This window comes from Excalfactoria chinensis, chromosome 2 (assembly GCF_039878825.1).
Source record: "Excalfactoria chinensis isolate bCotChi1 chromosome 2, bCotChi1.hap2, whole genome shotgun sequence".
NCBI lineage: Eukaryota > Metazoa > Chordata > Aves > Galliformes > Phasianidae > Excalfactoria > Excalfactoria chinensis.
Window position 1 is genome coordinate 9,446,974 of NC_092826.1, and position 27,367 is coordinate 9,474,340.

Genomic DNA, 27,367 nt, shown 5'->3' on the forward strand with positions numbered 1-27,367 from the left:
TGCAGTGCACTGTGCCTCTGCACCCAACTGCTTGTTGCATGACATCGTGATGTGGAATATTGATATCAGGAAATCTCCACAACAGACCTGCCCTGTAGCAAGCACCTCTTTCATTCTTACCATTCAACCTATATAGTGGCAAGCACCACCTTTAGAAAATCATAGAATCAATGAGGCTGGAAAAGACTTCAAAGATCATGTAGTCCAACTGTCCATCTACCATCAATGTTTCCCACTAAACCACGTTCCTTAGTACCACAACTAAACATTTCCTGATTTCCTCCAGGGATGGTGACTCCACCACTTCCTTGGGCAGCCTGTTCCAATGCCTAACCACACTTTTAGAGAAGTTGTTTTTCATAATATCCAGTCTGAATCTCCCATGGCACAATTTGAGGCCATTCCCTCTAGTCCTATTGCTAGCTTCCTGGGAGAAGAGGCTCCCACCTTGTTACAACTACCCTTCAGGGAGTTGTAAGGAGTTGTAAGGTCTCCCCTGAGTCTCTTCCAGAATAAACAATCCTAGTTCCCTCAGCAGCTCCTCCCAAGACTTGTGCTGCAGTCCTCTCTTAGCTTCTCTGAACATACACCAGAACCTCAACATCCTTCTAATGAGGGGCCCAAAACTGAACACAAGTGCTTGAGGTGCAGCCTTACAAGAGCTGAGTACAGGGGGTTAATTACCTCTCTGCTCCTGCTAGTTGCACTGTTTCTGATACAAGCCAGAATTCCATTGGTCTTCTTGGCCACCTGGACACACTGCTGGCTCATGTTCAGTTGAGAGTCAATCAAGAATCCCAGGTCCTTTTCCTCTGCACAGCCTTCCAGTCACTCTGCCCCATGACTGTAGCATTGCCTGGGGTTGTAACCAAAAACCTGACCCCAAGTTATCAGGGCTTGTGTTCACATGCCCTGCTGTGTAAAATTTCTGTCAACTTTTAAGAACAATCCACCACTGCAAACAGAGTTGGAAGGAGTCTTAGAAGATTACGTAGTTCATCTTCATGAACAAGGGAAAGTTTTTTGCACCTTGTTAACTCCTGACATATGTTTATCTTGTTCATATATGTTACTTTATGTATTTGCATCTAAACTAAAATATTGCAATCATGAAACTGCATTCATTTTTAATAAATCTGTTCAAGGGGCATCTAGCTCTGCCTGGAAAGTTGTCATCTCTACAGGCTGACTGAGAAGTCAAATCATCCACTACTCTCAGGTGACAGACTTGTTTTTAGACTAGACCACTATTTCTTTGTGGATAGGAATGAAGTGTATCTACTGAACAGCGTTAAGTACAGTTTGTTTCCTTGCAGCATGCGTGTAATTCACAAATACACACATACAGTATGCAAAAAAATAATTGAAGATCTTCATGCTGTAAAAACAAAACAAAATAAAATGAAATGTAAATATTGACTTCGGAGTAATCAAACTTAACTTGAATGTAAGTGTGGATGTTGCCATATATCCCAGTGCTAGAGAAAACCAACAGCTAAAAACCACAGCCTTGGGCACAATTGTGGCATCCTGAAACTTCTACAAACAGTAGCAGATGCACTGTCCGTACCTGTCATGCTTTGGCCCACTGGCACTTTCAAAACTTTCCATATCCTCTGTTTACACGCTTACAAGGACTGTGGGACATATTTCCATAGGATGCCGCAAACGATGTGGGTCTGCATAATGTTAGTATGGACTCAGGCAAAGATTCATGAGATGAGTCAGCCTTCACTGGTGTGGCTGACCAAGCTCACCGCAGTTTCACCAGCACTGTCCCATACTAGCAGTTCTTCAACTGACCCAGTGTTGGGTCTTGTGCAACCAGCCACACAACTAAAAGTTCATGCTGAGCAATACCACACTGACAGTTTCCAAATGTTTATTGTACAAGCGCAGAGTAATCATAATGGGAAGCCAGTTTGACCAAAGCTGAACTAAAAACATGTGAGGCTTCAGATGGAAGTCAAGTTAATTATTTTGTAAACAAGCTTGGTAGTATTCCTAAAAATAGAGTTCAGATCCACATTTGATATAAACTAGTATGGCTTAAAGAACAGGTCAGGTTAAACAGCCAAGCACTGAAAGTCACATTATAATGGCAGTCCTGGCTGTCGAGAAGGCTAACCACAACTGCCCTAGTCTCTTTGCCTTTGCTGACCACAGGACCAACTCTGTACTGGGACAGTGGCTTTTTCATTCCTGATATTAACTATAATAGTAAGATTTCAACTGCGTATTAGCAATTAATAGAATCATAGAATCATAGAATACTTTCAGTTGGAAGGGACTATAAGGCCCATCCAGTCCCATCCCTCCACTATGGGCAGAGTTGTCAGCTCAAGCTTCCCAGGGCTCCATCCAATCTGGCCTTGAACATCTCCAGGAATTGGGCAACTACAGTGTCTGTGGGCAGCCTGTGCCAGTGTCTCATCACCCTGTGAGTAAAGAATTTCTTCCTAACATCTGAAGTAAATCTCTCCTCTTTTACTTTCAAGCCATTCCTCCTTATCACTACCAAGCCATATAAAAGTTCATTTCCCTTCTTGTTTACAAACTCCCTTCAAGTACTGAAAGGGCATAGTGAGCCATAATTCTCCAACCTGAACAAGCCCGACTCCCTCAACCTTCCTTCATAGGAGAGGTACTCCTGCCCTCTGATCATAAAAGCAAAACACCTTAAAATGGCCCAAGACTTCTGCCACAGGAGGAATGCCCCAGTAGGTGATTGATGGCTCTTTGTTCTATGCAGTTTGCCTTACCCACAGCAGGAGAAAAAAAAATAAGATAGGCAAGTGGACATCAGATGAGTTGATCCTCCACAGGCTGCTCCTGAAGACCACCAAAGAGGTAGCAGCAGCTGGAAAGGGCCTCAGATGCCCAGTGGGTGACAGGCAGGGGAGGGGGGCAGTGGCAACAAGACGTTGTTCTGGTGTGACTCATTTGTTTTCCACTTGAGACTGTGATTGTTCTTACAGAAGGAAAAAAAAAAAAAAAAAAAAAAAAAGGAAAAAGTAGGACTGCTGCTTTGGGGCTTTATTTTAAAAGTTACTGAAACAAACAGAGCCCTTCTAGATCTTTTCTGATTCTTCATCTGATATTTCATGTCTTAGTATGGGAGATATGAGATTGCTTTTCTGCTTTTACCCCATCTGATAGCTACAGACAGCGACATTTGTTCACATTTATGTAACAAATAAATGTCTTTCACTTATGTAAAACATAATGACCAAGAACACAGTCATTTTTATTTCTATTATACCACAATATCTGGAATTTGTACCAAACCACACTGTGGGTGGAAGACATTGTCCTAAAGACTTGCCTTTCTAACTCACATTTAGAGGTACATTTACCCACATTCAAGTAGTTTTTTAAGTCCTCCATGCTCTTTTATTTTTAAATGGTATCAGTGAGATATGAAGTTATGCATTATGTTAAGAAAAATACTACTGTCTTCAACATTTCTTTAAGACTTGCGTAGTTATCAAGAGAAATGTCATACTGAAGTCCATCTTTTACTTTCTTTGTAGAAACCAGTCTTTTATATACCTTTATTACGTCCATTCATCTTCACCTCCACTTAAAGCCAAACAACCTTGCTCTGCTGGCTCTCTCCCCTCCTTCAGATCTTGCTTGGTTTTCAGAGTTTGCCATTCCCCTCTATGGAGCCATTCTGCTTCTACAACATTTGAGAGTCCCTAGCAAATGCCTGCTGCTTTTATTAAATTCTCACCCCTTCCTGACTAAAGATTTATATGTTGTTTTGTGTTTTTTTTTTTTTTAAACTCCATCCATACAAAATAGCCATTTATATGTGTTTTTCTCAGGCACATGGAGAAAGACTGTTTATTTCTGAAAATGGAGTTCTGATCCTCTGTCAAAAGGAAATAAAATGCAAAGAAACACTCCCCCCATACACATACACACATACAATCAAAGGATTAATTTCTGCAAGAGCAGAGGGAAAACCTGGCAGATGGAGTTTTCCTCCCTCTGAGGCATTTTAGCTAATTTACATCCTCATTTTGGAGCTAAAGGCTCCCACTGAAAGGCAGCCATGTGTTCCTTTTAAACAGGTAGATTTGATTAAGGGCTGGACTTCTGGGGCATGATCCTGCTGCCTCTGTACAATCAGCCCTACCAAGGATAATGAGATTACTCACAGGAATAAAGCACCGCAGAACCAAACCCTGGAGTCTCACCGATTAATAGGAGAATGTTCTTCTCTTTTCCCCTCCACCCCTTTTTTTATTGCCTTTAAAATGCCAGGGGAGTTTCAGAGTTATAGCAATTATTGTTATGGAGAACGGGGCATAAAATGAACTGTTATTGCCTTTAAAAGAGCTAGAATCTCTTTACCTTTCAAGAGCAGGGCATAAAAATCTGTATGCAAATGAATAAATATAAATGCAAATATAATCTACATCAGGAAAAGCTGTTTTTCCCTGAGCTAAGGAAGCAGAACGATAATCATGCTCCCAAATGTAAACGGTGCTCAGTGTTTTGCAAGGGCTGTGGAACAATGAGGCACAGGCTTAATCCACTTTCTCCTCTAGTTGGAGGAAACAGGTGTGGCTCCATTTGTAGGTAGCTTGTTATTTTTCATGAATATATTACAAGACATTTTACACATTTTGGGAGGTGGCAAATTTTGCTTTTCCTGCTAACAGCTGAAGCAGTCGCTGGCTACAGAACAGCATGGACTGGCTGAGAAGTTTAACTGCTACTTTGCTCAATTTTAATGGCTTCTGTAAATTTAAAAAGGCAGTAAAACATCCTTTGACAAACAAAGGATTCCAAGTGCATGGAAGATGACTGCATCCTTTGTCTGCCAACGAACAACTAAGACAGAAACTAAAAGACGGGATTTGTTGTCCCCACCACACAACAAGTTCCAATGTGGAGACCTTCCAGGAGACTCCTGGACTCACATATGGGGTAAGTGAAGTTCACATGGCTGGACTCACCATTGGTACTTTGCCAGCTGTGGAGCTCCCTGAAGTAACATTTGCATCAATTCAGTTTTGGCACTGAGGTAAATTGTGATTTCACAGGATGAGCATCTAGTGTGTAGATGGGCTCAGGCATGTGGGCAGAACAGGCACTGAAATGTGTGCTGGTCGATGGAGAACAACTTTAATCCAGCAAAACTGGAGAAAAATGTTTAGGATGAGAACTACATTTTTGTGTACTCTTGGTTCCTGTGGCTAGCAGTAACTGTGCTAGTCCAGATGAAGCTGAAACAGTCTCTGAGCAATGGGTTCTACCTGTAGATGTCCCTGTTCATTCCAAGGGAATTGCACCAGATGACCTTTAGATGTCCCTTCCATCTCGAATGAATCTACAAGTCTATGAAAAATACTGGATACTGCTGATAACCATGACTTTAATATATTGTGAGAAAAAGAAAGATGTTATGGTGTACTCTGATCTGGGGCATAATGGGAGCACATAGACCATTCTTCAGAAAAGTTGATGATGGAAAAACAGGTAGGGAAAGGAAGTGTTAATGGACTCCATGTGTGTGCTTTGTCCCTAAGCTCACCTGTGGTAAGTTGATGGGAGTGAAGTAAGCTTGATGAACCAGAAAATGAAGAGAGTAAGAGATGTGAAAAATAAAAGCTACAGATCATGGCAAAGGAGGGGAATCGAAATGACACAAGGGACACCAAACTTCTTAAAACAAAAAGACCAGTGAAATTCAGTTGCAAACAACAGTCTGAGAGAAACTAAGAGTTCAGTGAAGGAGACAGGTTGCAGTTCTCCCAGGATGTGACACAGTTTATTGGTAGAAGACATTAAAAAGTCCCTAGTGGAACTAAAATTAAAGAGGATTATTTTGCTGCAGTGTTCACAAAAGGACAACAGGGAAACAAACAAACATTTCCCACGGGGTGCAAAGGTCAGAAAAGAGACATGAACAGATGAACAAGAAATCGAAACTGCAAGTGACTTGATTGTAGCGATGGGATTGTTGCCAGCACTGAGAAGAATGGCAAATTTCTAAGAAAAATTTGGCAATAAATTAATGAGTCAGGAGAGAACAGCGAAAGTAGGACATGATGATGACCTTGACTTCAGTCAGATAAGTGGAAAAACAAAGAACAAGGTATTTTAATCTGGTACAGAATAATACACCTGCAGACTGACATTTAAGATGAGTAGAGATGAAAACATTACATAGAATGAAAAGTTGAGAAAGAAACACAGAAAATTTCTTCAAACTTAATGGATATGTTAGCAAAAGCATATAATGAGAAGGGAAGAATGATGTATAAATTCAAATGTCCCTGACACTCACTGACTCTACTGTGTCCCAGTTAGAGGAATGGCAGGGAACCAAAAGGGAGAATAGCCAGGAAAAAACACACTTTCAGGGACAAGAGTGCCCAGAGACTGGAAAAAAAAAAAAAAAAAAAAAAAATAAGGATGAGTGGGAGGGATACCAGGAGCATGACAAGAGCATCTGTAAAGAATGCTTTGAGAGCATATGTAAGGGTGAAGTGTCCAGGGAACTGAAATGTCTCAGTATGGCTCTGTGCACACATTGATAAGCACACATCCAAAGCAGGTGGAGAACAGTGCATATCCCCAGTGAGGAAACCAGCTGGGACATAACAGGCAGGGTGTGCTGGCAAAGGTTATCATCTCAAGGCACACAGGAAATTATTGCAAAGACACACACAGCAGGAAACAACTGTCATATGAAATTGCCTAGAAACTTGGAAGAAACAATCAATAAATTGGGGTAAACAAGATGAATATGGTCATTACTGAAAGTGGGCCCTAATGTTTTGAGCTAATGTTCTGTCTGGGCTCAGAACCCTACTGATTTCACTGATGCTCCTTATCTAAAACAGAGGAGATTTAGATTGGCTATATTAAAAAAAAGTTTTTTATTGTAAGGGTGATGAAGAGCTGGAACAGGTTGCCCAGACAGGTGGTAGATGCACTGTTCCTGGAGACACTCAAGGTCAGGCTGGACAGGGCTCTGATCTAGCTGTAGGCATCCCTGTTCATTGCAGAGAAGTTGAACTAGATGACCTCAAGGGTACCTTCTGGCTCAAATGATTCTACTATTCTATATTCTCTGCCATTATCAGTCACAAATAAGAAGGATGAGACTTCCTTACACACTCCATTTCATCTATTTTTCCTGCAGCAGGCCAAAATCCAAAAAAAGAAGCCCTTGGGCTGTCATTTGGGGTCCTGACTAGGGCACAGATGAATGACTGGAGATGGGGGAAATCATAGTGAAAGCCCCAGAATAATCAACAGAGTTTTCAACATTATCTGGAGAAATTACTCACTGGTGATTCATAAATTCTATGGTCAGAAGGGGCGATGATCATCCTGTCTGACTTCCTGCAAAACAGACAACTAAAGCCTCACTTTGAATTAGGCTCTTCATCTCTGGCTGTCGTGGAGCATGGTATTTAGGTTGAGTTCAAAACCTGCAGGGGTAGAACTAATCCATCTGCATTTGGGTGTCTGCATTCAGCATTTCCTGTACTGACTGGAATGTTCACCAGATGGAAACTAGACACAGAGCTGAGATGTAGATGCATTGCTGGCACCAAAAGCTGGCTTAGAGGAGTCCTGGCCAAGGATCATGGAGTCCAAAACATCTTTAAATTTGCTCTGATTGGTGATCTCTTTCAATCTGTATGTAGATAAATCACACTAGAAATGAGGTATAATTCTTCTGTCTTCATCTTCCAACCACTGGTTTTGTAATCTCATTGCCTACTTAACTGAAGAGCTGTATGCAATTAAATTATTCTGATCTTTTGATTGCTTTTTCTCTGAATCACGGACTCATTATATATATTATTATATTTATTAGATATACGATATTATTTTATTGAAATATTGATCCTGAGACAAAAAACAGCAGTTCCTGTCACAGAGGAAGAAATGTGTATGAAGCAAATACCATGACAAAAGAATTACCATTACTTTTTTATCCTGGTGGGCTTCCTCTTGGATAGCACAAAAGGACTTCTGATCACAATGCAGGGAGGCTTTGTGCCTCCAAAAATACCTCAAACAGAGAGAACAACCATCAGGTGCTAGTTTTGTGTTTGTTTGTTTCCAAGCTCATAACATGGATTCTTCCAAAAGATGACCCTTACATGAGCCAAATCACTTGCATCTGGAGCACAGAAGTCCTTGAGGAACATATTAGAAAATCCATATTGAAAGTTCACATTCTACTACCACACAAACCCACTGCACATTCAAGAAGAAAACTGCCACAACTGAGTACTGTGGAATGGTGAAGCTTTTTGTTCTATTCATGCATAATCCTTATTTTTCATGAAAACTATTTTTATTTTAAAAATATGTTTTCTAAATTTTACCTCTGAAGTAGAATCCCAAGCCAGAGGTGGGTGAAGCATATTGCTTCTGGAAAAGGTGCGTTTTGTTTCACACTGGTAAAGGATAAAATAAGCAGCTCAGGAAGCACAAAGTTAGGCTTGGTGCATCTGCAAAACTTGTTTAATAAAAGCTGTTATTTGCTTTGCAGTATCACTTCTCCCATTCCAGATAACTGGAACACAGACGAGCATTTCTCAGAGCAGAAGCCTGTTTTTAATGATAATCACTGAAATACAGCACTGTCAGAGTCTTCAAGAGACCATCCAGATCAGTCCCTGGGAGGATCTGCATAAACTGTCTCTGATGAACTACTATAGTAAATGCATTATCAGGGTTTTGATGCTGAAGGCTGTGGTAGAACTGCATGGACATCAGGAGACTGAATCGCACAAGTGTTTGGAAGATAACTTCATGCCAACCCTGAGGACTTCAGAACTGTGTATTATCCTTACAGCCTGAGGGCTTTCCTTACCACCACCAGCTGACCTGCTCCAGGAGCTCAAAAGTAAAGGGAAGCCAACTACATCTCCCCAGAGGGGATTCCCAGCATGTACAAGGCCGTCCATGGAGAAGGATAACCAAGCTGCTCCATAGAAACTTTCAGACACATTGCTGCAGATAGTTCAGATGTCAGGGAGAATATATGCCTGTGTGGCCACTTGCTGGTGAGTGTTCCTGTTATGCTCTTTTAAGCTATTTCCAGTGTTTGCTGTGAATTCTTTACTGCTTTAGGCCCTAAGAGGGAAATTAGTCATTATAAAATCTAAGCAAGAATCCAGCACCTTCAAAACATGGTTGTGCCCCAGAGGCCTGAAATATCCCTGAAACCTCCTTTCCATTTTCCCTGGCAAATCCCTTCTACACAAAACTATTTTCAGGCATGCCCAGGATGTTCACATGAGCCTCCCAAGCAGGAGCAGGTTAACTCTGCTAGAGACTTCTTTATAACATAATGTTTTCAGTTCTATCATGATTGGGATCTGCACCAATGGAATATGCAGGACTTATGTATGGCGCTTCGTGCATTAAAGGATCCTTTCAAAGCCAAGGTGAATAGGTTGCCATCCCAAACTTTAATATTCCATACAAGCATATATCTAACAGATAGCATGAGTAGAAAACATTTTATTTCCACCACAAATAGTACAGACATACAGACTGGAAATTACAAGTCATGAGAAAAAAGAAAGAAATTTTTCAGTTAATAGTTGTATAGGATGGCTTAATTGCATGACAGTTTCATCAAGATTATTCCCATAAAAAAAGACATACCGATGCTTTTGCACTTTAGATTTGACTTCTACAAGACACGTGAAAGAAAAGAAAAAAAAAAAACAAAAAAACTTCTCCCAATAGGTAATAACAAGGAAAAAAAAAAAAAAAAAAAATCAAAAGCTATGATCTGGACAAAAACTACCTTCAGAATAATGACTTAGAACAATTTGGATGGATTTAAATGTAAAAGCACAAGGAGCTCTTCCAGTTTTGTTTTGTTTTCTTAATTGTCAGCATAGAGAAATGAGTCCTCTTCTTCGTGTGCATCACTTCTGTGCTCTCTTCTCTTGGAAAGACAATTTATTTTACTTTCTCCCTAAGCAGCTCTCATCCACTGTGCTTTCCTGTTCTGTCAGAACCAAACTAATTTTTCAAACAGGAAGACTGAGACATCCATTTTTGTAGTGAGCTTCCACTAAAGTGTCTTTTAGAAACCATCTATAAGTAATTCCTGCTCTACTTTCATTTCAACAAATCATGTGCCTATACACAAGCAAAGGCATTCTGTGAATCATTCCTCTGCCTCCGAAAGATACCAATGCCCATTTGCAATTTCTTCTTGTCCCAGTATAATACTTAAATTGTTGCCATCATCTGCCTTTAGTCTAACAGGTTTCAGTTTTCTAAGTATGAAGACTTGCTTGGAAAGCAGACAGGCATTCAGTTTACATGTAAGCAGGTAAAATTACCTTTCCGATTAGTGATATCTCAAACTTCCTGAGCAGTGCAGGGCCCTTCTCTGATTAGAAGCCAACATTATTTTATTTCAGTTATTTGTATTCAGTTATAGCTTTTGTTCTGGGAACACAGCCAGCTGGAGTACTGAATACTTAGTGAGAATAATTAGAGAGGTAAGCAGCTCCAAAAAGGAAATAAATAAACAAACACACACAGAGTCATTACACAGGAGGCATGAGGAGAAAGTTGAGTAGAGGGCAGAGACTTGGACACACACAATAAAACCCCCACACCCGAAGTGATCCATCTCTACAAAACTGACGTCTCTGTCAAATGAACTCCATTCCCCTGATAATTTGGAGAAATGTTTGTTTGTGGAGTGGGTGGGTTGGACTCATGACCTGTTTGCTGAAGCAACAAAAGCTCTTGAAAAAGAGCCTTCCAAAGATCTGACAGGCTTTGGCCTTCAGCAAACAAAATGTTCAAAATAAGCAAATAACGAGCAGCCTTCATCAATGAGCTGCCAGCACGGAATACCTTTAGATCTTGTGGAACAGCTCTTGCTTGGTTGTTCTCCAGGTCTTTCCTTGTGGATTCAAATAACTGTGTGGATTTCTTTTATTTTTTATCTTTTTATTTTTATTTTTATTTTTTGCTTATCCAGCATTCCTTTCAGCATATGAGGTGTTGAGAAAATCATTGGGAATCAGGAACTTAAATATTTTTGGAGATGTCCACCACTTTTCCTCCTGAAACATCTGTCCATCTCCTGCTCCTACAGTAGATTACAAACACTATTTTTCTCTAGTTTTATAACACAAGCATCTTGTTCACCTGCAAAGAAAGACCTCTGAGAAGTAAAGTTTTTGTACCTAACTGGAGCAGGATAGTGACTAAAACTGGGATAACGTGGTCGAAGTTATAAGTGGCTGCAACCACCCCACTTCTGGGTGCTTTACGTAAAGGGGATTACTCAGATCAGCCTTTTGGAACAGCCGCTAGGCTCTGTATGACCACATCAGTCCAGACAGAGTTACCTACCAGCTAAAAGGAAGAAATTCAGTTGAGGTCTGCTGCAGAATCCAGCAGAGGCTTTACAAAGATTTGCACTAGCTTTGGTAAACTCATTAGCTCCTATATGATCTTTTTGTCTCCTGTCTCAATGATTTCAAGCAGTGAACAAGTGCTATGCATTTAAAAGAAAAATAGAAAGCCTTTTCCTCCAGAAATCAGGGTTGAGAACTGCTGGGTAGGGATTACAATAGGAAGATATTTGCATTACTGTAGCATAAAAGTGACCCAAGACTGTAGGCTCCAAGCCCAGTCAGTGTAGAACATAAACCAAACCCATGAACCTGTTTGGGTTTGCCCTTGCATCTGGAGCTGTGAGAAACCATTTCACAGTGCACAGAGCAAACTGCCTTCCTCTCACAAGCAGCAAAATGTGTAATTCTGGGACCATCCACTGTTCCCATTTAAAATCTCACATCTGGTTTTACAGTCAGGAGGTTTCAGCCTCCTAGAAAGTGCAAAGAAGGAAAGGGTGTAACCTAAGGCCAGGCTAGTGTTACTCATTTTTCATGCCTAACTTTACCAGATTTGGACTGAAACACATGCATTAGTTCCAATAGGAAAACAAAACAAAACAAACAAACAAACAAAAAAAACATTAAAATGGTGCTCTTATTCATATAATTCATTTTGCTAATGATCACAGGGTGAAGGAGTAAGGAATAAATCAACGAAAGAAGAGCTAGAAAGTATAAAATGCACACACAGTAGAAGACCTCCGTCATAAGTATCTCACCTGTGACATCTTCCAGCCCTGATATTGGCTTTACCCGTGCTGCAGGGTTTCTTTTCCCTGCCTCAGGGCTCACTCTCCCTGTCTTCAAGTGCTGCTAAACCACTGTTTGTTTGTGTCATGGCCTCTCAGTGGCTTTTCTTGTTTCACTCCATTTTGCTTGTTTGATTTGACCTCCACCCACAGTTTTGAAAGAACTGAAGTTCTCCCACCCCACACCTAGTTTTAGCTTTTATTTTTGATCTTATTCACGAATAGCCATTCTCCTGGGCCTGAAATGAAGCATTACTTCTAACCCAAGCCATTCTGTGATTAAAGTCATGCCAATTTCCAGCAAGCCCATGGCAGCTTCATTCAGCTCCGTGATCCTTCCAGTATCTGAGGATGAAACCCAGTTTAAGTTCACTCCTCAACAACTGTGCCATTCAGTGTATGCCTTCACAGCACCCTTCCTTTCAAATCCACATTGTGTTAGGAGGGAGATGTGTTTCACCTCCTTAAGTGACTGTGATACAGATACAAGAAGTGCTACCAGTGCACTTAGGACAAAGATCTCCATGCAAGAACATAATCAATATACCTGTAAAATTTTAGGCCCTATACATCCCATTTTTACCCTCAGCCTTTCTATTTGGTTGATCTGGATCAGGAGCTAGTCTCAAAATCAATACACCACCCTTGTCCCATTGCATCACACCATGCAAGTCAAACTATCCAGCTCTTCTAAGAGAATTTCACTCACTGCTGATTTGAACCTATTGCTTTAAATCACATACAATGTTTACATTTGTAATACAAGACACTGGGAAAGCTAGTTTTGTTATGTCAGTCTCCTGGCTGATATTTTAATCACTTAACCATCCCTCTACTTTTCAGCTGGAAGGGGAAGCCCTGTTATTTTGGCATATTTCTATTTCCTGCTTCCTTTCCATTTTAGAGAGGGCTGGTTTACAGCTGTGGACAGAATGATATTTGAATATCTATCCATTAAGAGATTTGAGATTTCTGGCTGAAAGTGGCCATGTATATCTGCCATCACAACCAATACTCTGGTTTAAGCCAGTATTTAACTTTATTATGATTTAAAAATAATAATAATAAAATATCACTTGTGTCTGAATGCCATGCCTAGATTATGTAGAACAGCACACCTAAACTCACTGCATCTTTGTCATATTATGGCATCGCTGCACTTCATTGCCATTCTGCATGCTCCTTCACATCTCTCTGATTAATTGAAATTTCCGTGGCACTTTTCTACTTATGAAAATGCTCTTTCTTGAGCTAAGGTCAGGTTATTATCTCTTTCAGTAAACCCATTGAAACTAAAGAGTACAGTTTGTTTTGTCCTCCTTACGTAGATGATATTTCCCTGATATAAACTGACACACCAATCTGCAGATCCCAGTAACGTACTTGCAGTTTTGGCCTTCTCTGTGTTGCCTACAAAATACATTTTTCATACAGGGACTAATTAAGGCACAACTGTCATCTCCTAAAAGCTAGGGACAGGGCAATAGAGTGTTACAATAGGCCTTCTTAACTGCAAAGAAAAATTATGTTACAGAAAGATCTGGCTGAACCTTGTTCCTATGGAGTCTCACGAGCTCCCATTTCATTTATATTTCAGAAAAGTTCATTTTCTGAGCAACGAAGATACAGACTTAATTTTTTTCTCATTCCAGTAATTGGGTATAAAGGTAGTGAAATATGGGTGTACAGTCATCATAGTTTTGTATAGCGTTAGCATTATATGTGATGTTATACCAAACCTACTACATGTGACACCGCAGCCCTGTTGGTGGGCAGATGGCTTCAGATCTGAGAGATTATGATTGTTTTCTCAAACTTGACCCCAGTTTTGTCCCTTGTTTGTGTATATAGAAGTAGATGGATATGAAATAGCTTAAGATAACTTAGGACATCTGATGGCAGTAGTTTCTTAAATACCTCTGAAATTATAGGTAAGAAAAGCAACTCCATGTATAGGAAAAAGACACATGAAGACAGTTTAAAACAAGGAGTGGTTGCAAAACGAAAAAGTCCCCAAGCAGAGTAACTCATACTTGAACTGATGAAGGAAGAGTACTCAGCAATAAAAGAAGTTTAGGACATAGGAGGAACCAGATGACTCAGTTGCTTAGAGGAAGATAGACTGTGAGAGCAGTCAGGAAAGGAGAACGTCTGCTTGGTAAAGAGAGAGGCTTTGTGATTTGGATCAGACTTCATGTGCTGGAAATAGGATGTTTTCCTAAGAGGGCTCTGTCAATTTTTTTTATTATTTTTTTTTGGGGGGGGGGAGGGAATGTGAATATGCAGATGTACATAGCACTGGAAAATATGAAGAGTTTGTGCTATTTCCTTTATGCTTTGTGGGAAATAAATTCAATAGATTGATACGAAACTATGTTATTATCCATAGATCTTCTAATGGGCCAACTCTTCTTGCTACCTTGAGGGCTCTTTCAAATACTGACTACTGGATGAGGACTCGAGGCAAAACAGCTTTTTGGATGTACAGAAGACATGAAAGGGCACAGAAAAGAGACAAACTAGCTGGTTTAAAGAATATAAATGCAAACCCAGTAATTTTACAGAGAAAAGCTCTTGGTTTTATCTATTTGAAATACATGATTCCAAATTTACCTCCAGCTTCTGCCTCTAAACAGTGTATTTTGTGGATTTTATGAATGTGCCCTATTTTCTTAGAAAGAGTCCTTGGAACCTGATCAACTTGCCACCTCAGGTGTGTAGCACTCACTAGCTTATAAATATGAAAAACTAATATAAATCAGGAACAGTACTGTGTAGCTGGCTGAATGTAGCTGTACTCAGGGGTCATTCAATCTGCATTCATTGCTTCTGCAAGATCAATCCATTTGTTGCACATTTTCCATGTTCACAATAACCTCTTAGAAACTGAAAACGAATTGCCATTGAAGATGACTTCTTGGCAAAGTTGGACAGATTAGCTGTAATCATATAAAAAAAGCAAAAGACTACTGACCCTCCAAGAATCCATGTACTTATCCTAGTGCAAAATTATTTATAACAGTGCAATTTAGGTGATGTCTACAACACAAAGTTTGGAAAGCATCAGACATGAGTGTTGTGGACTGCACTGTGTGACAGCCACATCTGAATTGGCAAGAGTACCCAGCCTAAGCTGATTCCCAGGTGGCTGTGCTGTAACCTGCACAGTTTTCTTTATCAAGCTACACAGGTGGGAGAGAATTTTTGTCCATATTACCTGCACCCCCTTTTCTATGTCTGATCAAGATGCTAGAATAAAAAACCCCAGGGAATCCTTCCCACCTAAACCATCCTATGATTCAGTTATCATTAGATACTGGAGGGTCCACACAAAAAAATTCAACTTCAAGACATACATATATAGGAAATTAAACCTTCCTTCCTCCCTCCCTCCCTCCCTCTCTCCCTTCCTTCCTCCCTCCCTCCCTCCCTCCCTTCCTTCCTCCTTCCCTCCCTTCCTTCCTTCCTTCCTTCCTTCCTTCCTTCCTTCCTTCCTTCCTTCCTTCCTTCCTTCCTTCCTTCCTTCCTTCCTTCCTTCCTTCCTTCCTTCCTTCCTTCCTTCCTTCCTTCCTTCCTTCCTTCCTTCCTTCCTTCCTTCCTTCCTTCCTTCCTCTCTTCCTCTCTTCCTCTCTTCCTCTCTTCCTCTCTCTCTTTCTTTCTTTCTTTCTTTCTTTCTTTCTTTCTTTCTTTCTTTCTTTCTTTCTTTCTTTCTTTCTTTCTTTCTTTCTTTCTTTCTTTCTTTCTTTCTTTCTTTCTTTCTTTCTTTCTTTCTCTCTTTCTTTCTCTCTTTCTTTCTTTCTCTCTTTCTTTCTTTCTTTCTTTCTTTCTTCTTTCTTTCTTTCTTTCTTTCTTTCTTTCTCTCTTTCTTTCTTTCTTTCTTTCTCTCTTTCTCTCTTTCTTTCTTTCTTTCTTTCTTTCTTTCTCTCTTTCTTTCTCTCTTTCTTTCTTTCTTTCTTTCTTTCTTTCTTTCTTTCTTTCTTTCTTTCTTTCTTTCTTTCTCTCTTTCTTTCTTTCTTTCTCTCTCTCTCTCTCTCTTTCTTTCTTTCTTTCTTTCTTTCTTTCTTTCTTTCTTTCTTTCTCTCTCTCTCTCTCTCTCTTTCTTTCTTTCTTTCTTTCTTTCTTTCTTTCTTTCTTTCTTTCTTTCTTTCTTTCTCTCTCTCTCTCTCTTCTTTCTTTCTTTCTCTCTTTCTTTCTTTCTTTCTTTCTTTCTTTCTTTCTTTCTTTCTTTCTTTCTTTCTTTCTTTCTTTCTTTCTTTCTTTCTTTTTTTCTTTCTCTTTCTTTCTTTCTCTCTCTCTTTCTTTCTTTCTTTCTTTCTTTCTTTCTTTCTTTCTTTCTTTCTTTCTTTCTTTCTTTCTTTCTTTCTTTCTTTCTCTTTTTCTCTCTTTCTTTCTCTCTTTCTCTCCTTCTCTCCTTCTCTCTCTCTTTTGTTTTTAATTAAGTTTATAGTTTTAGCACTGGCCTCCTTTATTTTAAAAAGAATTCCCACTCTGGAGCAATTTAATTTCAGCATTTTTATTCTGAAAACACATCATCTTTAGGCAGGATTTTCAACACCCTTTAATTATTTTTAATTGAGAATGATTCAAAATTACTTTATTTCACTTGTCTGGCTCTAACAAGATGTTTTTAGTCCTCTTCCAAACTGTGTTTATTTTGAGATGAGAAAAGCAGTCTTGACTTTTTAAGGTGTTCATCAGGAGTTGCTTGTTGGTTCACTGAAAATACAGATAACAAAATTTTAGTCAGTTTGAAACAAATGTTAGTCCCAGAATTTGGGGATCATGAAGTGGTTCTTTCTGTGCCCTAAGCAGCACAATCTCCCTGTATCTCTTGACCCTCTTGTCAGTTTACCAAAGGTCCTTCTCCCCACTTTGGCCATTTCACCAGTGAAACTGCTCCTAGGACTGTGTCCTCCCAGCTTTCTGTTAAAGCCTCCCTCCACATAATTCACCTGGAGCAAGGTGAATTATACTCTGCAGAGAATTATTGTCACTGCTAAAGTTCCAGGTTTCCCCTTCCAGAAAGCTGTTTCTGACTGAAGCTAATGGTGGGACCAGACCATGCTGGGTTTATTATTGTTCTGGAAGGTTCAAAATGTTGAAATCTTGGCATAATTACTAAATCAGGGCGACTAAATAACACACTGCAAAAATATCAGCCGTCTTCTAAGATGCTGCATGCACTCAGTATAGTTCCTTTATTTTCCCAGATCATAGTATCATCATAGTATCATAGTATCGTGCAAGTTGGAAGGGACTTTAGAGATCCCTTAGAGATAGCAGTATATGTCAGTCTAGGAGAGGCCAAGTGTTCATAGGCCAAGAAGACCAAGTCTGTGTTTTTAGCTAAGACTGCAACTTGCTCAAAGAAAGTATCTTGTGATATTTTTCATGCCTTAAGTAAGCACTAGCTGAGGTTGACGATCGCTATGCAGTTTGCAAAGAACAACAACTCCAAGGCAAGTGACTTGACTCCTTAAAATCTTGCTGAAAAAGCCACACATTGAAACCCGGTCAGCTGGTGTGCCTTCCCACCTAGAAAATAAACGTGAGCAATCTTATATAATTACTATAATTAGCATTTGCAGCACGATGATGCTTTGAGGCAACCCATTTATGTGGCTTTTTATCATTGTTCTTTAATTAAAAAGATCTGCATCTATTGAGATCAGCACAAGTGTGTCACACCCAAATGAGTGAGAAAGCAACTTTATCCCAGATTCTAAAAATAAGAGTTATTTAGAATTTGGATACCCTGGAGGTGACAGTGACAGTAGCTGCAAATTTGGTTCTCACTTCTGTTTCTAAGTACTATTCTATGCTTGGCAGATAAGGAAAAGCAGCAGAGCCAACAAGTTTCCTAAAGCCACCAGTGGAGTTGCAGTCCCCCATGTTGGGTCTCAGTGTCCTGTCAGATCCAAAATACTGTGCCTTTTTCCTGTTGTAGCAGGTGCAGATGTAACAGACTATGAAACAAGTTACGTTTTTGTTTTCTTTTATTGTTTACTTTTTGCCTTAGTTTATCCTTGGGAAAAAAAAAAAAAAAAAATTACGGGAATTGCTATGTAGTGTGTTCTCAAATATGTGGATTTTATGGCAGCTTGTGAAGTACAATTACGGGACTGAAGCCCATAGCAAGTGTTTGAAGGTGCTTAACACTCATTCCATCTTTGTTCTGATTTAATTAGTAAACATCTTCAAAGGGAACTGGCTTACTGCTCAGGCAAAGGGCACAAGCAGTCAGGCACCGCAACAGGCAAATAAATGTTTAAAGGAGGGTATTTGGAACATACTAGAACCTGGGGTTTGTCCATGCAGAAATGAGAACCAAAACCTTCCTGTGACTCACAGCCTTAGTTAAAGACAAGGCAAATCTATGCATTATTCTGAAAGAAGCCTGCTATGGAAATAAGGCTTTCCTTTACAAAGAATTGTGTTTATATGCAGATTTACGCTGAAATGCACTTGGGATTTGCAACTGCATTAGCTACTGTCAATAGTGTTTTCCTTGTAAACAGGCTTTTTGTCATCAGTTATCATAACAATCTAAGAAATATTGACCCATAGGAAAATAGCACCCTGAGGCTCACAATGAGCAGTGAGCTGTTTCCAGGCTTCTACAGAATACTTACATGCGCATAAGTCTGGCTAGGTGCAGGGAAAGTCATGATTATGTATTGCAAAAACCTCCTGAAGAGTTTCTAAACGGGCATTAATATCCACAAATAGGAAGGCAGTGTTGGGTTTTGATATGTAAACTAGCTCTTCTTCTCAGTGCCCAGACATCCAGAGCAGTCTGTTTTGTAGCGTTGACGGCTTGGCCACAAATGTTTACAGAGATCAGTGGAAGTCAGAATCACAGAATCATTAAGGTTGGAAAAGACATCTAAGATCATCCTGTCCATCAGCCACTTAAACAGCCTCATAGAACCTGTTCTTGGCCTCTCCAAGTATACAACAACTGCATTGATCATCTTCCGCTCAGGGCTGGAGCACACTATGAGGCCAGACTGGAAAAGGTGAATCTGGGCTGGGAAACGAAGCAGCAGAATTGCTGGTGGTGCCTATTCTCCTGCATCTGGTCATGCTGGATAGGGTCCATCTGACTTTTCCTTAAGCCATCCCAGAAACATTCAGCAGGATCCTTTCAATAACAGCACCCAAAGAAGGCATTGCCTAAACAGTCATTGCCAAAGTCAGGTAAAAATCCTTTCCTGCAAATGTTGTGATTTGACAGAATGAAACATGACAAAATACCAAAGTGGAGAGAAAAGGAGTGCTGTTGTCATGTTGTCTGACTGTCAAGGTAAATTCAGTTTTTGATGACCACAAAATTTCCCTGGGCTTTTAAATCCTCTCAGTGCAATATGAATTCACTCTGCAATCCGTATTCTATAATCCTTCTTCTTTGCCACCTGCCAGTTACATCTGTTTCGAATGTGAGATGTTCTTGGCAAGGACAATATTACTACATAGAAGAGTACAGACCTGCCACATCAGAGTTACTGCCCCAGCTGGAATGCCTGTATACCCTCAAAATGAAGTTTTAAAAATCAGTGGGTTTGTAAATGCTGTAAAAAGAATATTTAACCAACCACAAAACATTTTAGGACTCTGAGACACCGATGACTCAAGAATTATTCACTGCTGATGAAGAACATTTCAGAAGACAAAATAATGGAGTAATAAAAATCCAAAGATTTTTTCCTTTAAAATTATTTCATGATCATATTAACATGGAGCACATAACTAGTAAGGAATTTGAAAGTAGGCTTATGTCTGTAATTTAATACCATGAGTGAAAGTGAGTCAGGAATTTTTGTGTCTCAAATGAAAAGGCACAGATAGTTGTAGGGGATTTTTCAGTACCTCCTCCTCTGACATAGAGCTGTGGCAAAACAAAACAAAAAAAAAATTAATATTAAAAATGTGAAAAAAAAACATGGGGATTTTTTAAATTATTATTATTATTATTTTAGGCTTTGTTCTTCTAACAGAACTTTCCCATGTTTAAGGAAAAAGCAGAACTGTTACGACTCTTTCCATAGGAGATACTTATCACTTCCCAGACTGCTCTCATCTTCTTTCTCTTGATTCATGCTTTAGACAGAAGTTGACTAAACTCTGAATCCCAAAAATTTACTCAAGCATCACGACAGAAATTAAGATAATAAAATGGTATTTGATGGACTATAGGTAATACAGTGAGACATATTATCTAAAATCTGTCTTGCTATTATATAAAGCAATCATATAAAGCAATATAGTTAAGCAGGCAACCTCATGACAGCAGGGAATTCACTAAAATAATCTTTTCTTTTCCATGAGTTAAAAAAAAAAGCACTTCTTGGACATATGAACCAGAAACCAATTCAACCTTTGCAGCCTTCTCTTTGCCATAAAAGGACTCCTCTCTCAGCAGCCACCAGAGTCCATTAGCTGGGAAAGCAGGCAGGTGTAAAAGAAGTTCATGTTTAACCTCACTGGTTTTGAAAGCCAGCGTTGAAGTTTATCAGCTCACAGGCCCGTGAAGGGAGGAAGAAAGGCAGAGAATGGGTTTTAGTCAAAGACTTACTCAGAGTTAACACAGGCCACTGGCGCTAATAAACAAACATTGCCAGACATCAAAAGGAAGTAAGTAAATCTGGGAAGGTTTAGTCCAAACAATGGCAGGACAAGCTAAGCCTGTTGCAGGGTGGGCAATGGGATGGGTGACATTGAGATGTTAACCCTTGCTTGGGCCACAATGGCATCAAAAAGCGGGGGGGGGGGGGGAGGCCGCCAACCCCAGATTTGTTCTACAGAAGCAAGAAATTGTTCCCATCAAGATTACTGGAAAAAAGATTTCAATCTGAAGTTCAAACTTCTCTGGTTCTTCATTCTAAATTAATGTGCTTGTACAAATTCAGGAATCAACCAAGAAGTTGCTCCATGAGTAACTTGCCAAAGGATTTCCAAAGAGTGATGAATTCAACCTGATTTCCAAGGTCAAAATGTCACAAGTTTCACACAGCACCTGGACAAGAGGTAGGTGGTGGCCCTACAGCAGAATCTGTGGCTGCTCAGTGCACTAGACAACTGGCAGAGACTTCTGTATTTGGGAGACAACCTCTACTGTCATCAGATAGTTTTACTGCAGTGCATGGAGCCGGAGGGTGGAGATATCCTGGAAATACAGCAGTACTGCCTTGCGCAAGCAGGTTTGTCAGGTCTCCAACAGCAGTCTGAGAAGCCCACAGGCAAGCATGAGCACCACATCTTCCTTGTCTAAGACTCTCTGCTTTAGGTGGGATTGATTCAGCACAACAAATCACATACCTATGTGCACAATTCAGCAGATGGGGCACCTAGGGCTTCCTGATCTGCACAACTCCCTTCCTCTCCTTTTCTTCTTTCAGTTTCTATCAATTCTCAGTTTTATCACAGCACATTGTGAGTACAACTCCAAATGTGGCTCCATGGAGGAGAACTTACTTATGGAGAACAACTGTCAGAAATGGAAAGGGTTTGAGGATGCAGTTAGGAACTGGAAGAAAGGAAATCTTCTCAGGTGGTAGCACTCAAAATATTTGGAGAGAGATAGTTCAGAGATATGAGTAGTTTCTAACTGATCCATTAACTGCAGGGTCTCCTGAACTACCAGAGTTTAGGGTGGGCTTTACCACTCTCAGCCAAGGATCTTCTTCCAGGTCAGATGAGTAGGAGAGTCACCTTGCATGGGATGCCCTAAGAATGACTATTTCTCTGCAAAGCCAGACCTCTTCCTGAATGCTTTGAAAAGCTGGGAGCTGCTGCTTCTCACTGAGAAGGATGTATCAGCTCTTACTGGGTGGGGGGGACCAGGAGTCACAGTGGTGAAAAATCATGTGGTGAGTACTGCTGCTCTTTGCAAAGGTCAGAAGACACCTGCTTGGGCTCTGGGTACAGAATCCTCATCTGAAATAGATCTCTCACAGGCTTCAGCTGTGTATTTCCCCAGAGGCTTCTTGAATCACCTTGTTCTAGAAAAAAATGGAGCTGTATGGTGATAATCTGCATGGCCACTTGTCCCTCATCCCTGTATTTCAAGTAGATGTGTTAGGAGCTGAACCAGGACTGTTACACAGCTTGTCTTTCTTTGCTTTGGGAGAGAAAAAGAGTAGAGAAAATCTAGAGCTCTTATCCAGCAGCTGGAAGCCTTGGACACAAAATCTTCCTCCCATAGGATCTTCCTCTGGCTGGATGCAGACAGCATCCTGCAGGCTGCCAGCAGCTTCATCCCTCACGAAGAGCAAGTGTGTGAAAGGGAAAATGATGGAAAGAGTTTGGAGAGTCCAAGGAACATAAACAGAGGTCCAAAAAAGGTCCTACAGCCAGGCAGAATCAGGTAAGTTGTGCTGATCACCATGTCATTGTTTCTGCAGAGCTGAAGGCTCTTTTAATTTTGCTCCCTGTGCCCGAGTCAAGACAGTAGCATGCTGCTACAAAAATCAGTGATGTGTGAAACCAACAACAACAGCAACAAAAAGTCCCATAGCAACTACAATCAAAATAGAGGTTTAAATAACATTATGCATAATACATTGCAAACTCCCACCTCCAAGCGAGGGAGGGATGGCTGAAAAGGAGTGCAAACTGAGCCAAAAACAAGGCAAAGCTTTTTTTCCAAAAGCTGGCAAATCTGTAAAATTCTGCAATCTGCTGTAGTGCAGGCTATGCAAAGCATGGCAAGCCAAAAAAGTTCCAGTGCCTGAAGAATATTAACTTTCTTTTTTGTTGTTACTTCTGATTAATCAAAGCTCAGCTTGGCACCTCATGAACACCCATCTGGTGCTGGGAGTGCAGATCTGGACCCTCTGAAACAAAACTGGCCCAGATCTTCATGCCAAGGCCCAGTGCTGCTCTGGCCCAGCTCTGTTCCTCATGCTCCCCTGCCTCCCAGATGCCCCTTGGGCCACCATGCAGTGATGCCCAGCCTACTGTCACCTTAGCTCTCCACAGGCTCCAGTGCCAAACTTTATTTCACTTCAGCTTTTTGCCAATCGTACCCTCTGTTAGACAAGGGTATGTGATGACAGGCTGATGGGCTGTGTGTTGATATTGTTTGCACTGGCATTGTGTACCTTCTATCCTTTTCAAGTGGTTTTCTGTGAAGTCAGCAAAGCTGTGTTTCTCTAAGAGGTCAAGAGAATTATCAGGAAGCACTGAGTGTGTCTACTCAGACTTCTATCCTCCCTGTTTCAAGATCATGTCAGGTACAGAGGCATCTAAAGCAGCCCCATGCTTCAGATCCAAAGTGCACAAGCATATATTTGACTTTGAGTGAAAGGATTCCTCTAGACTCCAATTTTATTACCACTGTGCTTAAAGCTAAGCACTTGTCTTTTGTGGATCCTAACAGCATCAATAATTTACACTGTGAAAGCAGCTAGAGGCCCCATTTAAGCTGAGACTGTTGTACAAACAAAATAATTGACAGTCCCTGCCCTAAAAATCTTTCAGACTGGAAAGTAAATCTGCAATTCCCTTTGTAGCTTGCTCTTCCCTGATTTATTCTTTGCTCGTATTTAATCCAACTTAAACATTTCCATACAGCTACATCAGCATGATATTTTTATATTCGGTTCTTAATGACTAATGAGGAGACTTGACCCTTGTCTTTACTGTTCAAAGAGGGCAGCAGCAGTGAGGCTCAAATGCTGAAAGATTTACTGTAGAGTGACCGGTTCTGCTGAGACACCAACTGAGATATGAGCCTTGGATTAAGATGCTTCCTTCTGAAATATCTGTGCAAGCTTTCAGCACCAGCACAGACTTCTTGTCAGATCAGCTGTTTGCTGGTCAACAATAAAAATACTCCTTCTGAATTAAATCTCCCCCAAGGAATTTGGGCTTAAACCACTCATAATGTTTTCTGACTGCATTTGGATACTGATGAATCAGTGTCAGTCCTCTTGTAAATTGGAGCAGATGCAGAAGCAAGATTATGAATGGAACCAAATTCCATTTTCTGATACTGCTTTGTATATTTGGTGTAGTTTAGCAGATGTCACCCAACACAGAGCGAGGTCCCGAAGAAAGAGCACCTCTGACAATCAGGAGTCTTGTTGCAGTCTGAGTGTTTTTACTTGTCATGAGTTGTCCTTGCTCACTTCTCTTCCCTTCAGACCAGAACCTCTTCTTTGAAAAAACACTGAATCTCATTTTCCACATGCTGCTGTGGTCTCCTCTCCTGACTGTCACTTGTCCTCTCCCACAGGATGAAGCCCCAACCTGAACTCCGTGGTCCAGTTACTGCTGAGGACAGCAGAAAACTGTCTGGGTACTTTTTGTTTGGTTTTTGAAACACACCCTGCACTGCCAGCAGCCCAGTAGAGCTTCCTTTAGTACTGTGGTGCCCCTCTGACTCATAGTCAATTTAACATCCTCTAAAATCCCCCAATACAATTCCATGATAGGAAAATACTGGTTAGAAAACAGCTCATTTCCTCTTTTTTAAGAAGATTGATGGAACTATTTAAAATCTTTTGCAGTAGTAATAATTGTTTTTTTTATAACACCCTTTGTATGCACAAAGTTGACGACATTCAATATTCTTACTTAATATCTCTATAGTTGTAACATAATAAGGACTAAAAGAGAGACAGAATAAAACAGTAAACAAATATTTTGAAAAGACTTCAGGTTTTTGGATTTATTTATTTATGTATTTATTTTTGGAGGACAATGACAGCAGCAGAAGCTGAGTTTGCAGCTTTCCCAGCTTTGGCTTTTCCAGCGGGGTGTGCTCACAATGCTCCAGAAGCCTCATCTGATTCTCAGATCAGAATCTTTATGCAAGACCCACTTGGCACCAAGGGGTACAGTTTGGAAATAGAACAGTTGAAATTCAAGCTGTCCCTAAGCAGCTGAGTCCATCCATATGGAGCACTGAGAAGCAGTTACCACTTTTGCAAACCACCATGGCCAGGAGCTCTCACAAACTCATCTCTTTGCTAGCTGCTCCAGTAATGCTTTGCTCCCAAGTGGGGATCGGCGGTTAAAGGATCCATATACAAATCCTGACATGGCAGAAACACCTTGGTCTCCCACAAGCTTCCTGTGTGCTTCCTTGGTACCTGTAAAATCAACAAAAGTGCACACTGTCCTTCTAATCTTCCATGCCTTTGGGACTTCCCAAGAGCAGCTGCTCTTCTAATTTAGACCACTGACCAGAAGAATAAAAACACAAAAACTTCTTATCCATAAAATACACCTTCTCAGTGATAAGGCTATCATTAAAAACAAAATCTACTCTTGTTTTGGAGTGAGATTTGAAGTCTGTTTCCTTAGCCAGAGGTGTCAGGATTCCCAGAGACTTTTTCCAGTACTCCTTCAAACTTTTGGCCCTTTTAGCCTATTGGGGATGTATTTAATGGTGAGGCTTGGCTAGTTTATAGGCCTTTTATTGCAGCAGGGATGGGTAAAATAGGTGTGTAGGAAGTCAGTCTACTGTCATTCTGAAATCTGGCTGTGGGACAAAGAGCAGGCTTCATATAAAAGACCAAATCTGTTTTCTATGCTTTTCTACTAAAATGCATTTGATAGAAAGGTCTAGAATTATACTATATCCCAAAGAAAAAAAAATTCTTTTTTTTATTTTCCTTTTTTTATTTCTTTCTTCTGGGAGAAGCAACCCTCTGACAGATCTGTTTCAAGCAGAGCATACAGGTGCTATACTCAACTAATTTGATTGCTTACTTCTTGAAATCAGCTTTCTAGGAATAAGTTAAATAAATGCCTTCTGATTTCAGAAAGGGGTGTAAGTTAAAGGGACAATCCAAAGCTTGCTGACAGCATTAGAAAAAACTCTCCTCATCTGAACAGATCTTGGATTAGACCCAAAGCCAGCTGGTCTGAAAGAAAAGAAGGGCAGAATTAGAGTATTCCCTGAGTGTTAAGAGACATAAGCAAGGCTGCATGTAATGGAAATAAGGAAAGGCTGGCTGATAAAGATAGTACAGAAGAAATTTCTTTCAAGTTTTTCTTTGTTCCTATAATTTTGGATATGACAGTTTCTGACAGATTAGGCAAGCATCGACTTTCCTTCCAGGAGATGTGGTGAGCATAAGCAAAGGCTGAATATACCACACAGCATACCAAACCCACTGTTTGAGGTAACAGTCTTAAGCAAGAAGACCAGCCAGCTGGTATGAACCAGAGGTAGGCACACAGGATGCACACTGCAAGACATACAATTGTATCTGAAGTACATAGTTACCTTCAGTACCAAACAGGAGCTACAAGGAAATTTCTCTTGTCTAAATGCTGAGCAAAGAACATTGAAACACATCAAGCCCAGTGAGTGATAATTCAGTTGACAGTACATTCCCACTATTGATACAGAGTCAGTAATCCCCCCACAATCCATGGGTGACCTCACTGGTGGTGCTTTACAGCCCAGCCTGCACCAACCCTTGAAAAATCCCATAACCCTTTTGTAAGCCTGAACATAGACACAATCCCAGTTTTGATAAATACGTTACCTACCAACATCTTCCCCATTGCTATCCCCTGTAAAAACAGTACAGACCTCATCCTTGGTGGTGGTTGCATTTGTGTGCAAGGCAGGCATGAATCAATTACTGTTTATAAAACGCTTTTGGCTCCTAAAAGACTAGAAGTACCTCTATAAACATACCACACTATCATGAGCTTTCCGTTGGGCTCTGATGATTGATGAACTTTCAGGCCAGAAATGCCATTTCGATCAACTAAGTCAAACCTGGGCACAACAGAGGCCAGAGAATTTCCTGTAGCAGTTCTCATAATCAGATTAAAACACATGGTTATAGCTTGTGGCAAAAGAGGTAGAAAACAAACAGGAATGTTTCTGTTTTTCCCAGAGAAAGAATAGTGTATCTGCAAAATGTGTTTTAGTATCAGTGACTTAAATGCTGAAAAACATTTTAAGCATTTTCCATTAAGTTTTCATTTGGGGAACACTGGTCTGCACTGTACATTGTAACTTTTTCTACTTAGAGCAGAAGGTTTTTACCCTTCTTCCCCTGCACAAGAACCACAAAATATCTTTTCCCAGAATGGTTCGATTGAGTATAACTATAAATTAAAGATGAACTATCTCTATACTGAAACTCTGTTCAAGACCCACATCAAAATATGTCTATGTCCCATATTTTCCCCATGCTAAGAAAAACTGAAATTTGCGAGTGG

At 40.3% G+C, this 27,367-nt stretch overlaps 1 long non-coding RNA gene across 5 annotated transcripts in view; it reads right to left on the reverse strand.

Annotated features, from left to right (window-relative positions):
• LOC140248636 (uncharacterized) overlaps window positions 1-27,367 on the reverse strand; it is a 243,151-nt gene that overhangs the window by 63,923 nt on the left and 151,861 nt on the right. For 2 of the 5 annotated variants that reach the window (XR_011902872.1, XR_011902868.1), the window contains one exon: window positions 24,826-25,272. The exons of 1 other annotated variant lie outside the window; for it this stretch is intronic. This is a non-coding gene — a long non-coding RNA (uncharacterized lncRNA). Of the gene's footprint in view, window positions 1-16,675; window positions 16,892-24,825; window positions 25,273-27,367 lie in introns of those variants that run through there. 2 more of the 5 variants (XR_011902871.1, XR_011902870.1) reach the window with 2 other exon arrangements.